This window comes from Haliotis rufescens, unplaced genomic scaffold, assembly GCF_023055435.1.
Source record: "Haliotis rufescens isolate VD_foot unplaced genomic scaffold, xgHalRufe1.0.p SCAF_14, whole genome shotgun sequence".
Classification (NCBI taxonomy): domain Eukaryota; kingdom Metazoa; phylum Mollusca; class Gastropoda; order Lepetellida; family Haliotidae; genus Haliotis; species Haliotis rufescens.
Genome location: NW_025963824.1, coordinates 26,630,852 through 26,645,515, shown reverse-complemented (window position 1 = coordinate 26,645,515; position 14,664 = coordinate 26,630,852). Strand labels below are relative to the sequence as shown.

At 39.3% G+C, this 14,664-nt stretch overlaps 1 protein-coding gene across 1 annotated transcript in view; it reads right to left on the bottom strand.

Moving 5' to 3' along the window:
• The window catches only part of LOC124131268, a 36,350-nt gene extending 25,388 nt beyond the window's left edge, over positions 1 to 10,962 (bottom strand). Inside the window, exons 1-2 of the mRNA XM_048395213.1 lie at positions 10,839 to 10,962; positions 5,995 to 6,045 (exon numbers count right to left, since the gene is read on the bottom strand). The gene's annotated coding sequence lies outside the window, so the exon portion shown is untranslated. The remainder of the gene's footprint in view (positions 1 to 5,994; positions 6,046 to 10,838) is intronic.
• Between the last annotated feature and the right edge of the window lie 3,702 nt (positions 10,963 to 14,664).

Below are 14,664 nucleotides of genomic sequence, written 5' to 3'. Positions count from 1 at the left end.
AACAGAAATGGACTTCACACATTGTACCCCTGTGAGGAATCGAACCCGGGTCTTCGGCGTAACGAATGAACACTTTAACCACTTGGCTACCCCACCGCCCTACACACCACTTAAAACTCTGGGTTACAAAAATGTAAAAGTGTAAATTCGAAATAAACAAATCGTACATACAGTGTCAGAAATTCACAATTCTATCGATGACCACTGTCGATACATGTCACAACAACATTGCAGTAACCCGTCCCAGGTAAAGTTGATACAACGTCGAGTATGTCTTAATCATACAGTCGCTGTCATTCAATCGGCGCAGTGGCCGTGATGCGTGGCTTTTCTAGGAAATGAGATCACGTGACTCGAATTCGCTCATGCCAACAAAGAAGGAAATATATAAATAGTTTAATGTGATAGGCTAACCATGAAACGTGACAAGCGATGTTTGTATGTGCATTGTGTATTGTAATTTCATAACGTACAATGACCTCATCATTACAAACGTACTGTGTCTCGATGGGGAATTTTCACAGTTGTTGATATATTTCTGGATGTATGAGCGTTGTTATATATTCAGGAGAATCAATAATACACATCGCTGACGGCTAGAGTCGTGAGATTACTTTAGAGCTAAGTGCAAGTGACTTGTTTATCTTCCGCTTTATTTATGTATAATGCTAAAGGGATCACGAACAGCAGTCTTAAGGCGCTGCCATGTACTGAGCAGGGCTTTGTCCTTTGGGGCTTGCAATTTTTGTTTGTTTGTGTAACGCTGCACTCAACAAATAATATACCAGATATATGACGGCGGTCGGTAAATAATGTAGTCTAGACAAGACAATTCAGTGATTGATATACTGAACATCGATCCACGCAAATGGGATACGATGACATGGATCAACCAAGCTAGCGAGTACCAGATCCCGTTACTCGCCTATTACGACAAGCAGGGGTTGCTAAAGACCAATCCTAACCCGGATATTCACGGGTGGGAGTGAGTGAGTGAGTTGGGTTTAACGCCGCTTTTAACAGTATTCAAGTTATATCGCAGCGTGTCAGCCTAATGTGGGAGGAAAGCCCGAAGTGATGCAGGCAAAAATAATGAAATTTGGTCAACATACGATGTATACGAAACTAGATGCATCGCAGGGATACATATGGTTGAAGTAAACGTACATGGTGGAGATACTGTAGGTATTGACCTGCTAAATGGGCATGGCTGTATTACGTTGCGTGATCAAATGTCTTGCGTATTGTGAAGCGAGAAGCTGACCTAGATCTAAACGTGTGGTGTGCGTGTGTTATAACTGTCATATTAACTCCCTGACTCATAGATCAGGGCAGATAATTCGAAATTTATTCATTGAAACCCACTTAAGCAGAAATTATCTCCGAAACCAAGTGGTTGCTTCAAATTGTAGCATGTCGTATTGGCATGACGCTGTAGTTTTTTGGCAGCATATTGAATTCTGACCATGCCTATTAGCATTTTCCTGACTATTTGTCTGCCAATGTATTAGCCTCTGAATAATGAATAAAAGAGTTCCCAAATTATCAGAAATCTCTGCTAAAAGCAAAGTCTATTGTATGACTCCGACTAAATGGGGAGCACATGTGTGTAAATAACTATCAAAGGGATGATACCAGTTGTTCGCGAAAAGGTGAGCGTATCATGCCCCACATGTGGCAACCGTCATACAATATAATGTAGGGAATTATATTGGATATCTTTTTTGCCAATTATTCGTCAAATATAGAATTGTCTGACACATGTCTATCATAAAACGTTCTGAAAGCTTTAACAAGGCCTTGAATGTTGTAACCCTGATGAAACAACTTTTATCTAAGCGTCTCATGACACTGTTTGAAATCGTGGTAGAGGGCATGCTCGATTGTACCCCAAACGTTGTGAAATGTCGACAGCAATGGATGGAGCGCCAGGAATATTGCTCCAAATAAAGGGAAAGTTGACTATAGGAAAGTTGAAGTCATCTTTCTTGTCATGCAGTTTTAGTGATAGTTTTGTCACTCTGAATCTTTACGCATAGATCTAAATATTAAACAAATAAGGAGGGTTCACTAGTCTCGTTTACGTCTAATTCAGCTGTCTTATTCATTGGATGGGACTTGGCTAATTGAACGATATCAGATTATAAATTAACCTGAAGCTGAAGTTAAACTTTTTAGTCAAATTCCCCTGTTTTGACTTTGCCAATCCGAGCAGAACTTTCGAGTCATATGCATAAAGAAACAGACCAGGGAGAATGGGAGCACTTTATTCTAATCATGATTCAATCTGGTCACACAGAGTCATACGTCTCCTTTAAATGGAATCCGTCCATGGGAATATTGATACCATTACTTCAAATATTTGCCTTAGGTGGTTATTAGGTGGTTAATTGTGTCTCTCCGATAGTGGCAATCCGAGCATGTCGATATGGGGCGTGTTCACACAACGGATAAATGACCTGTTTTCCTACGAGGGAAAAATTAGCCCTAGTTCATAAATAATGTTTCATGCCCAGCACAATATGAGGCAAAAAGCTAGTGGTTAAAGCATTCGCTCGATCCCCGACATAGGTACACTGTGTGAAGCCCATTTCTGGTGTCCCCCGCCGTGATATTGCTGGAATATTGCTAAAAGCGGCGTAAAACCATACTCACTCACTCACTCACTATTCGTAAAATGCAAATATACCGTACATCACAGGATTATGATTGATGCCGTGATACACATATTGTTGAACGTTTAATGACACTGATCTTATTTATCACGACAAACGCATTTGGTTTTCGTCCGGAGAAGACAACCGCAGGACTAATTTGTGTGTAGTGGACTGGATGAAAACTTTGATCGTGGACACTCCACAGTAACATTTCATTAAGATGTGCACCGAAGACGAAATGGCAAGAAAGTTTGGAAACTAAAGACGTCCTGCTTGCTAAAACAAGTCTTGGAATCGTTTGATGAATATTTATTAGTAGTATAGTGTCAGTAGGCAGGAGCTCCTTTTGGTGGAGGGAGCCTGAAAGGGTCCCCTAGCCTATCGGAGCGAGCGCAAGGGACAGCGCGTCACAGGTGAGGGGGGAATGAAAGGTGTGTGTTTATAAGGCAGAAAAGAATTCATAAGAAAACAAAAGTAAAGGGTATTGAATAGAGCTATGTGTATGGCGTGCTACCCTAAATAGACAGACCGTACCCGTCAGCCCAGTTTGAATTGAGCGCGCTTGACAACTGACGTGGCCTCGTCGTTTCAAATTGTTTATTGGTCATGATAGTTTCGTTTATTTCAGGCGTTAGTAGATATTACAATTAGGGTACAACTCACGTAGTCGTTTCAAATTGACCGCGCTCGCTAGAGCGTGCGACCTGGTTTGATGAATGCAGGGAGTGTGTTGAAAGTACAAGTACCACAATAGAGACGGGTTGTGTCAACATGATATACGCCGGATAACGTAGGAAAGGCAGTGGTCTTGCCGTCAAACCTCCACGTGGGAAGTCAACATTCACTAATATGGAAGCCTAGGAGTGGCAAAATGTAGGCCTACAGCGCATCTGGAAGCAGGTGTACGATACGTTTCATGACAAGATGAAACTGCAGAAAAAACAATACAAGCGACAGGGATGAACGCAAGAATGGATTGAGAGAAGATTGAAACTGAGGTGGGAGGATCTAGTGCGTAGTACTCTCAACTATGCGATGGAATATACCACGTACCATTGAAACATCAACTATGCAAGTCGGGACAGGGCTGAATAATTCTTTACAAATGGTTCACAATAGTACGCAGCGCGGGGTGATTCGAAATCCGGCTGCCTTCAGTGTTAAAGTCAATGCAGGGTGACGTGACGACCACGTTCTTGCGCGCTAAATGTAAACCGCTAGCTTGCTGATTGCGTAGTCTTATCTATTTTGTCTATATATTTTTTCCATACAGGTTGTCTAACGTTCATGGTGTACAACGTGTAGACCGTACAAGATGAATTTGATTCCAGCTAGACGAACCCGTCTCTATTGTGGTACTTGTACTTTCAACACACACCCTGCATTCATCAAACCAGGTCGCAAGCTCTAGCGAGCGCGGGTTAAACGACGAGGCCACGTCAGTTGTCAAGCGCGCTCAATTCAAACTGGGCTGACGGGTACGGTCTGTCTATTTAGGGTAGCACGCCATACACATAGCTCTATTCAATACTCTTTACGTTTGTTTTCTTATGAATTCTTTTCTGCCTTATAAACACACACCTTTCATTCCCCCCTCACCTGTGACGCGCTGTTGATGCATGAGTCATCCTATCCGATCACGTGACTTGGATCAACCAATCACCTTCCCTATTTTCCCTCAACCTCCCTCAACCAAAAGGGGGTTGCTGGCTACCCGTTCTATACTACTTTTATTACCATTAATGGCGAGTGTCACATTGCACAAACATACGTCCTTGTCAAACGGCCTACGTGGGTGGGTGTTATCATGTCACGTCGTGTCTTCCCCCGTTTACGCATTAACCAATGAAATTCGAGCGTTACCATGACGTCATATCGACCTGCTCCATCACTCCACCGTCTAGCTCATATACCCATTATTTATGTAATTACACAGAGAACTTAATTAAGCACCCACAGAATTCTTTACCATGACACTCAAACAAAATGGTACAACTTCCGTCTCATCAGAAATATGGTGGGGAAACATTTGATCTCCCGACTACCAAAAACACAGATAATGATGCATATGGTCAATAAGTTCGCATTTTAACAGCCATTTTCACATTCCCATTTCCATAGTTGGTTGGTTGGTTTGTTGTTTAACGCCGCACTCAGCAATATTCCAGCTATATGACGGCGGGCTGTAAATATTCGAGTCAGGACCAGAACATCCAGTGCTTGACATCATGAGCATCGATCCACGCAATTGGGATCGATGACATGCATTAAGCCTGACCACCCGATCCCGTTAGTCCTTTCATATTGTCGTATTGTATCGATACATTTTGATTGCTATGTTATTTAAAAATAAATTACCTTTTACAATTGGTAGTATGGATCAGTAACTGAAATGTAACTGAATGTTTGTTTATCCTAATCTATTGCTGATCTTGTCAACAAGCGCCATTGAATAAAGGTATGATGTAAATCCTGCTTGGGAACCATGCAGGTAGCAAAGGTACTGTATGTCCCCATGGTCCCTAGTATGGTGGCCTAACAATCAGTTGTTGTTGATCTTTGGCCTGTTTTTATAATGTGTCGTCTGTCATAAGCTGATCATTTTATTGTCCTAAAACTAGTTTAAAAAGCATAATCTGTGATGCATTTCTGGTTGCTGTACAGCTTTTCGACGACAGTTTTTATATTTAACATAAATACATAACCTGTTCTAGTCACGATTTTGCTGAAATACTGCCGATGTGACATTATATTTTAGAATACACTCCCCTGTTTTTTTCTCAAAATGGGAACCAGAGGAATTATTGAGCATGGAAGTTATGCAACTTGTTAGAATTGACTATTAGGGTCCCAAAACAGACATTATAGTCTCGTGAAGGGAAAATGTCCCAGAGGATTCCGATCAGAGCTCGTTCATGTTTTGGTACTTTTGGTCTCGAACATGACAATCCTAGAGATGAAAGGTCTCTCCAGGGATAACTGTATTCCAACTTTCATTTATATCCCAGGGTGAACTGGTATCCTGTATTATTTCAGGGTGTGCTCAATTACGTTTTCCATCTATATAAATGTATGTCTCATCGCTTCTGTTTACAAAACCGTGTCGTTTTGAGGATGACAGAAAGCTGCCTAAAACGTTCTGTTTCATTTCATCATTTACATTTTCTCGCTTGAATAATAATTGTTTACTTTTGTTCATTTATTATTGTTCATATGCCATAAGGCAAGAGCAGTGTAACTGAAATAATTAAAATAGTTATCAATGACAACCTAGAAATAGTATTAAAGATAAATAGACGCGTAAACATTTTCTAAACTATGTACAAAGACTACATACCTTCTTTTGCCGTCACCAACTCATTCTCAAGGGCTCAGTCTATATGTGCACCTGTAAAACAGATAAGAAAAGTTTACACCCATGTTTTATTGTGGCTCAAAGTCAAACAAACAAGAAATGTTTATTCGGTGGTGATGTATTTGATACGGCGATAGTACATGCATCACATCAAAGAGTATCTCACCTACACTAAAAGGTGACGTGCAGAAAGCGTCTCAAAGAAACACGGGAGTCGTAATTTCACAATACACAGTAATGAGCAGAGTAAAGTAGGTATTGCCATGATCAGTTTAAGTTGGTTCGCAGTTGGTTTACAGATACCAGATATTCTCAATGACTCGCACGACGAGACTCGGTCGTCATCAGCCGACGGATATCGATGACGTCACAGGGAATCTGTTTATCTCTCTTATTGCTGCCTCCATCAGTTGACGGTTCTGTGGTTGATGAGGACGCCTCGTGATCTTACAACCGATCGTTTTCCACTGCAAAGATGAACCCTAGCAGGGCCATCATTATGAAATAGCAGAATGTTCTTTCATCAGTTGAAAGCAAGTTCTGCGGTTCATGGAATTGCCACTGTTTTACTGCCATTGCCCAGTGCCGTCTAAGGGCGGTAGCATACCTACGGCTTTGAGACGTCGACTGATATGTCGTCCTAACTCGGTTGCTGCTATTTCCGTCTGTGTGATGAACATGTTGCGCAAATGCATAGTTCGCAAGAACCAGTCATCCTGTGATCCTGCCCTGTCCTGTGTACTATCAGTATGTCTTTAATAGTCAAACAAACGATGGTTGCATATGTACAGTTGAAGTTTTTTGAAATCTTGGTGTGGTCGGTACAAAGTATCATATTCTCAAACACTTAAAGGCTCAGGGAGTTCCTATTTTGTACGATATGAAGCACAGATTAGTACATATTTAGCCCATCATATGCTAAAGCTGGTGTACCGTATATCGAAAAGAAAAGAAAATGCCCAAGTTGCCCAAGTGTTTGATGGTTGAAATCAGCCATGGGCGTAGCAGGCCTAAAAACCCCACCAAGACAAGATCGTCTCATTACATTAATTGCATTAGATACAAATCTGCTCCTCTTATTCATAGAGAATTCCGTACAATACAAGGGAGGCAAATTTCAACGTCTACCATTAAAAACTGGTTAAAAGCAGCCCACCTGAAAGCAAGGCGTCCTGTGAAGGGTTTGACCCTAACACAACTACGCTCAGCGGCAAAGATTGGGTTGGGCCAGGCGCGGTCTGTGCGCCAATGGCGTTACATCTTGTTTGCAGACGAATTTCGATTTTTGGCCAGGAAAATAAGTGTTCGGTTCAGGGATTTATCAACCTATTGCAGAACTTCAGACTGACGATCATAGCAGCAGATCTGGCAGACCAAACGTAAGACGGGAAGACAAACACATCAGAAAAGAGTGTTTCAGAGACCGACATTCGACCCTCAACATCCTGCGTATTCAAATAGGCAGGCGTACCAGTCGCATGACCATCTCTCGGAGATTACATCAATTTGGCATCCGATGTTAAGATCCATGTAGGAAGGCTCTTCTTAAAAAGCACAATGAAATAACCTATTTTCCTGGACAAGGCAACACTTACACTTTCGGAAACAGGGTTTAAACAAGGTTCTCTTCTCAGACGAATCGATCTTCAGACGTTTCAGTAACCATAGGAGAGTGAGTGAGTTCGGTTTTACGCCGCTTTTAGCAATATTCCAGCAATATCACGGCGGGGGACACCAGAAATGGTCTTCACACATTCTACCCATGTCGGGAATCGAACCCGGGTCTTCGGCGTTACGAGCTAACGCTTTAACCACTAGGCTACCCGACCGCCCCTATAGTAGAATGAACGTGAGGGAATAGGGAAGTGCATCGTACATTATTTGTGTCACTGGTGCATCACATTTGGAAATGTCCTCAACTTCTGAGTCGTGTGACGCTTTTGAAATCGTGGTAGAAAGAGCATGCTCGACTGTGTCTCAACAGTTGTGAAATGTCATACAGTCTTGTGGAGAGTGTTTCGTCATTCAACCCTCCTCATCTTCACGTTTGGTTTGGTTTGTTGTTTTACGCCGCACCCGGCAATATTACAGCTATATAACGGCGGTCTGTAAATAATCGAGTCTGGACTGATATCGTCATATGTTCAAGGAACTCTGAAGAAAGTGCACTTAATAGCGCGAAATATATAAGCAATTTATCATCAAAGATATGAAACAGCGTGAGGCTTGTTTAATGATGGAGTGAGTGGGTGAGTTCTGTTTAACGTTGCTTTTAACAGTATTCCAGTCATATCACGGCGTGTCAGCTTAATGTGGGAGGAAAGCCCGAGGTGATGCAGGTCTCAGACGTTTACCGCTTCACTGAAACCCACGAGCACGGGTATGGTGCTGACAAACCTAGAAACATAATCGGGGCGAACCGGGATTCGAACCCACATCATTGGAAAGAATATTGCAGGGGATATGCCAACATCCATTCGGAAGGAAACCCTGATATTCCCTCACAAACTGCACCCTCGAAGCATTATACGACAGTATACCCAGAAGAATCAAGGCAGTATTGCAAGCCAATGGTGGAAGTACTCAGTACTAGTGTGACAACTTGATAAACTATTGTCTGAAACTTTTTTGAAGTCATATATCTTTGTTCATTCCAGTTACACAAACTTTTGTTCAACAGATGTATGTGTACACGTTTGCAGATGGGTAATACCAGTTAATGCAAACGAAACTCCTTAAGATACGTTAATACCTCTAAACGATCATAAAAACATATGGTACAATACAAACACTAATACATGTCGTTAACTATTAGAAGTTGTTGTAGTTTGTTGTTTAACGCCGCACTCAGCAATATTCCAGCTATATGACGGCGGTATGTAAATAATCGAGTCTGGACCAGACAATCCAGTGATTAAACATCGATCCACGCATTTGGGATACGATGACATGCATCAGCCAAGTCAGCGAGCCTGACCACCCGATCCCGTTTGTCGCCTCTTACCACAAGCATAGTCGCCTTTTACAGCACGAATGGGTTGCTGAAGACCTATTCTAACCGGGATTTTCACGTGTCAACTAATAGAAGAATTACATTTGAACACATGCACAACAGATCATTTTACTGCCTGAACAAAGCGGACCGGGAGTTTACTTCGACTCACTAAGCTTACATTAGTTTCAAAGTCTTCTTGTGCTATGGCATTATCTTTTTTTGACGAGTCCTTTGTTAAATTCGTGATGGTAAACAGACGGACAGCACAGATAAGCTCGTTGAGTAGGTCTTGAACCGATCTGCCCTCAGCTTAACATGAACAATGCACACAAGTTATCGAAGTCGATAATATAAAAAAACAAAGTACCAACGCAGAGTGCAATATTACACATCATTCCGTAGACCGCGTGCAAATGCCTGTTTTATCTATGTTATAGAGACCGCCCGTTGGTCGCGTAGAGCTGTTATGAATAATGATCAGTAACCTAGTCTAATGTTTACTCAAAGGTTGCGAGGGGATACACATGCAATCTGATAACACAGAACAGAAATTACTTTATACTCCGACTGTGAACGACAGCATACGGGAGTTACAATACATATAAATAATGCGTATATACAAGATTGCGGACGGTGTAGACATTGTTTACACTTGTTACAGGAATACAGAGAGAGGATATACCGGGAGGTCTTAAAGTGCAATTGAAAAAATTACTGAAAGTTTTAAGGATCCTAACATTTTGGATTAAGTCGAGACAACGGAACTTCAGGACATTTTGTTGATGAGTGAAGTATGCTGGTAGACACCTAATGCGGTGGAATTCATCTCCGAGATCCGTTTGATTAATGAATGACAAGCTTCTTTCATTATGTTTTTACACCCGCCAGTTTCTACTAGGAGCCAATGATTTGATTATCTAGAGTACTGTTCAAAAACTAATAGTAACCTTCTCTATTTTAGAGAAAATATATTAAAGTACTGTTCAAATGACATACATTTTTTCATGATCTTATATAATGAGGTTTTGATGAGTTTATAATTGTATTGTTCCAGACCTGTTAATATTGATCTTATGTCGTTGAGATATAAATGATCTCTGTTTAGTTATATCGAATCCACTTTGAAACAACCAGCCATCACCAATTCCAAGATAATCTGGTTTTGAATTAATGTTTATAACCCATTCAGGTTTTCAGATACCAGAATTCACATAATTTAGTAATAATTTATATACAGTATGTGACATGTTAGCAGATATTGAGTTCACTAATTTTGACCAATAACAAAGTACACTTAATTTAATGTACGCACATAACAGGAAAGTTCCAATTTCCCCGTTTAACATAGTAGTCGTGTGAACTTGTAACTTTCAGTAACATTCTTTAGAAGCGTGATTGCAGATTTTCGAGCATCCGAACGCTCCGTAAAATATTATTGGTTTAAAGAAACATGATCTTTATTTACACAAAAATGATAAATTAAGTAAACGACTTTGATTCAGAACCAAAAAACATGGCTTTTGTAGAGTGATCAACCTGTTTTTTCTTACATGTGACAAAGTTATTATTCCTATAAATACTTATAATCGTTATTATTTTCATTTGTAGTGAAGACAAATCTATAATCTTATTGGGAACCATAAAAGTTTTATGGACATTTTTTGTAAATTTATTGGATTTACAGAACACTTGAAACATAACAATAAGTACACTCATATATCATTTGGATGTTCATTACTTGAAGTACCATTACAATTACCATCTTTAAGGTACTGTTCTAAATCATTTTGTCACAGCCCAATTGTGCGAGGGAAGAGGTCAGAGGAGTTACCTTTACTGAGGAGATGGTGTCGTGAAAAGGTCCCGCGTGCAATGCGCAGTAATACGCCTGTTCCATGAGAACTATTCAAAGATATCCATAGCTTGTTGTGTGACATCTGTGTCACAGAGTACTGCGGAACACAGAAAACATGACGCCTATATACTAACCGCACACAGCCAGAACGAGGCCCACGTACGCTTCAGTAAACAGTTTTCTCCTCATACCCATAGTTTATTTTTAGTGCTGATTGCTTGTTGTGTATGAGACTGAACTCGACAAAGAGCATTCAGTGACTTTCGACCTGTTGAAATACATATTTGTCATTATAGTAGCATGTACATATGGATCAGCCGGTAAACATATGCAGGTATATAACTAATAGTCTACCGAGAAATTAATACCCCGATGGATCAGCTTGAGCGACTAAACTAGAGCAATTCTTGTCATTTGTTTTCCAGGCGTCATAAATATGTAGTTGCTATGAGCCAGTCAATGTTTAACGTATTTTGCATTTGAAGGCAGTATCATTTGCATACTTTCACAGCATCACACGTAAATAATGAATTGAATTTGGGAATGAATAAATCCAATAATGTGACCATCAGCCACTCAAATACAATTTAGAATAGTGAAGCAGCAAAACACTTTCCATAATGGAGACACCTCTGCTAAAAGCTAAATGCACCCAGAATGAAGTTTGTTTGACGATGTACACTTATTATCTATCTTCACATATATAATGCAGTAGCATGAAGTAAAACAGCAGACTCTGTTGTATTATACCAAAACCACGAATCAACTAACTACGAACTAACGCCTTAAGTTGAGGTGACGTGAAATGCTATTTAACATAGATTTCAAGAGTAACACTTTTTAAACATTACAACGAAATTCATCATTTATGCTACTGACTCATGTTAGACCCAGTTCACTATTTTGTATATACCAAGGACGTTTATGTATTACCTATAAAGCATATACTTGAATGTCCCAAACATGAAATGTCCCAAAGACGCTCCACTTTAGCGTGGCAACTTCTGATATATATGGTACTGTTTAGACCATATATATATATATATATAGACACACACACACACACACACACACACACACACACACACACACACACACACACACACACACACACACACATACAGCACAACACGCATATATATACATGCACACGCACATGCACATATGCACATATTACATTTTAACAAAGAGATATATATTTTCATGAGAACATAAACATAATGTTTGCAAGAATAACATGAACATACATAAAATGCCTATATAAACACAACTTACTTGTATATACACATTAATACCAAAATACATGCTACATATATATAGTAACACAATCATACATACACTTACATACATACACACTCTACATACATACACATATACCCTTGTATACACATACATACATGTATACATACACATAAACACACACACACTCAAATACACATACACACACACACACACACACACACTAATGTCGTAATTAATAATAAGTGGTCGCAGAGCGATATTCTATACTTATGATAAAGGGTTACTCGAATCTATCAGTCGACAGTATATATATTTTGAACGCTGTTGAAGATGAGAGTATTGTGACTTTCAGTTAGAGATACATCACCGTAGAGAATATTTTGTATTGTACATGTAGTTCCAGCCTTTAAAATGTTAGCGAACATGATACTTCTGGGAATAGTGTAATTTGGACATTCAAGAACGAAGTGCATGTAGTTTTCACAAGGGTTTCCACAAGAGCGGGACAAAGTATCAGATACAATTGCGTTGAAGAGCTCTGCATTTAGGCAACTGCAAGAATGCCTTAGGCGTGTATGTCAAATGTTAGCTCTTCGGTTGCCAGTTGAGAAGTATGGAGGTGGAGCTGTAATGGTTGTTTTAATCATAAAATTTGATAATGATGTTGCACTTCTGTCTTCAGAGGGTAACTCATTCCATAGTTTGATTAAAGAAGGTATAAATGATTGTTGGTATGTAGCGGCTCGTGCATGCGTCAAATTCATATTGTTCTTATTTCGTAACTTATATCTACTAATAGTTGATACTTTGGGTGGTAACGTGCAAATACGATGGACATAGATTATTAACAATACTGTAAATTGTACAAAAAAAATTAAAACAATTCTTCTATGAGATAGTGATTCCCCCCGTCTCAAATATAAACTCGATCAGAAGGAGAATTTAGGGAGACCTGTAACTATGCGAGCGGCTTCGAGTTGAATTATTTCAAGTTTTTTGGAGTTTTCTTTACTGCAGTTATCCCATACCTCTGAAGCATAGTCTAATATAGGCCTTATGAAAACGAGATAGAGTTTTGACAAGGTTTGTCTGTCAAGTATATATTTAACGGTTCTTAACGAACAAATCATTTTGGAAGCTGAGCGGCAAATGTTATCAACCTGGGTTGTCAACTTCACATCGTGAGAGAGAGTAACGCCTAGATGTTTGTGCGAGATAGATTCGCTAAGAGCGGTATTGTTATAAATAATATCTGCAGTGCGGTTTTTACAATGAGTGAACAGAATAAATGTTGTTTTGTCCGGGTTAAACTTAACCAGCCATCTATTGGCCCAGGTACATGTATTTAGAAGCTCTAGATCACTGTCTAATCTGTGTTACACAGTTACAGTTACACAGTATTTTTGTAGTTTATGAAGTAATCCTTTGTTCCAAACTCTGTCAGTTGCTTTCGATACATCACAGAATACGATACAATAGTATGCATGCTTGTCAACAGGTGAGGCAATATTATAATAAATTTCGATTAATTGTGAGGTAGTAGAATGTCCTAGTACACAGCCGGTTTGATATTTGTACAGCAGACTATTCAAATTGAAATAGTTGTATAAGCGTTTAAAGACTAATCTTTCCTGCAGTTTTCCAAGAATTGATAACAGGCTAATTGGTCTGTTGTTTGAGGTTAGTGCTTTGTCACCTTTCTTGTATAATGGCATGACGTGAGCGAGTTTCAAGTTTTCTGGAAAGATTGCTTCTTTTAAAGATCGTTTGAAAATTGTACATAATGGGATAAATACTGTCAGCCAAGAGTTTTTAAAGTCCATAATGCTTTTTTCGATAGCAGTCTCTGGAGCGACGCTCCCTTCTGAAGTCATTATCGAACCATTGTTTGTCTGTTGGTCGAATTGTTCCACACTTTGAGGGTATAATGTCGTGCATGTAATCTTTTAGCTGGGATTGGAAGTTTTCACACATTTAATTAACGTCTGTACATTCTTTAAAAAAAAACATTCCAATTTTTATTCTTAATTTGTATATTCATTTTAGCAAACTTAGCTTGTTTGTAGAGCCATACGTTTCTTTTATATGACTTTTTGCATTAAGATAAACATTAATAGAAACGAAAACTCCCCTGTTGTCCGATACATCGGAACTAAAATTAAGTATGTAGCAGTGACATTTTGATGTTATCTTAATGTCTTGATTTGGTTTCTTTGTACATAATATTATCTGTTTTACAATTATTGGATGTAACAGGGTGTTTTATATTTTTGATGATTTAAAGGTAAAATAAGAACAAAAGTCATAAAAAGGTTGTTAAAAATATTGAAGGTTGGTGGCAATATTCTAACGTTGGTTGTTTTAAGCGAATGGCAATTATACTGACGTTTGGTTATGTTTATCTATACTCAACAACAAAATTTCCTGTGACACCAATATTTTAGTGTATTTTTCAAACAAGTAAAGTTTGGTTTTCAATATTGTAGTACATGTATGGAATCAAGTCACAAAAACGCAACTGCTACAGAAAAGCGTGCATTCCATGCAAAAGTTGACTTGC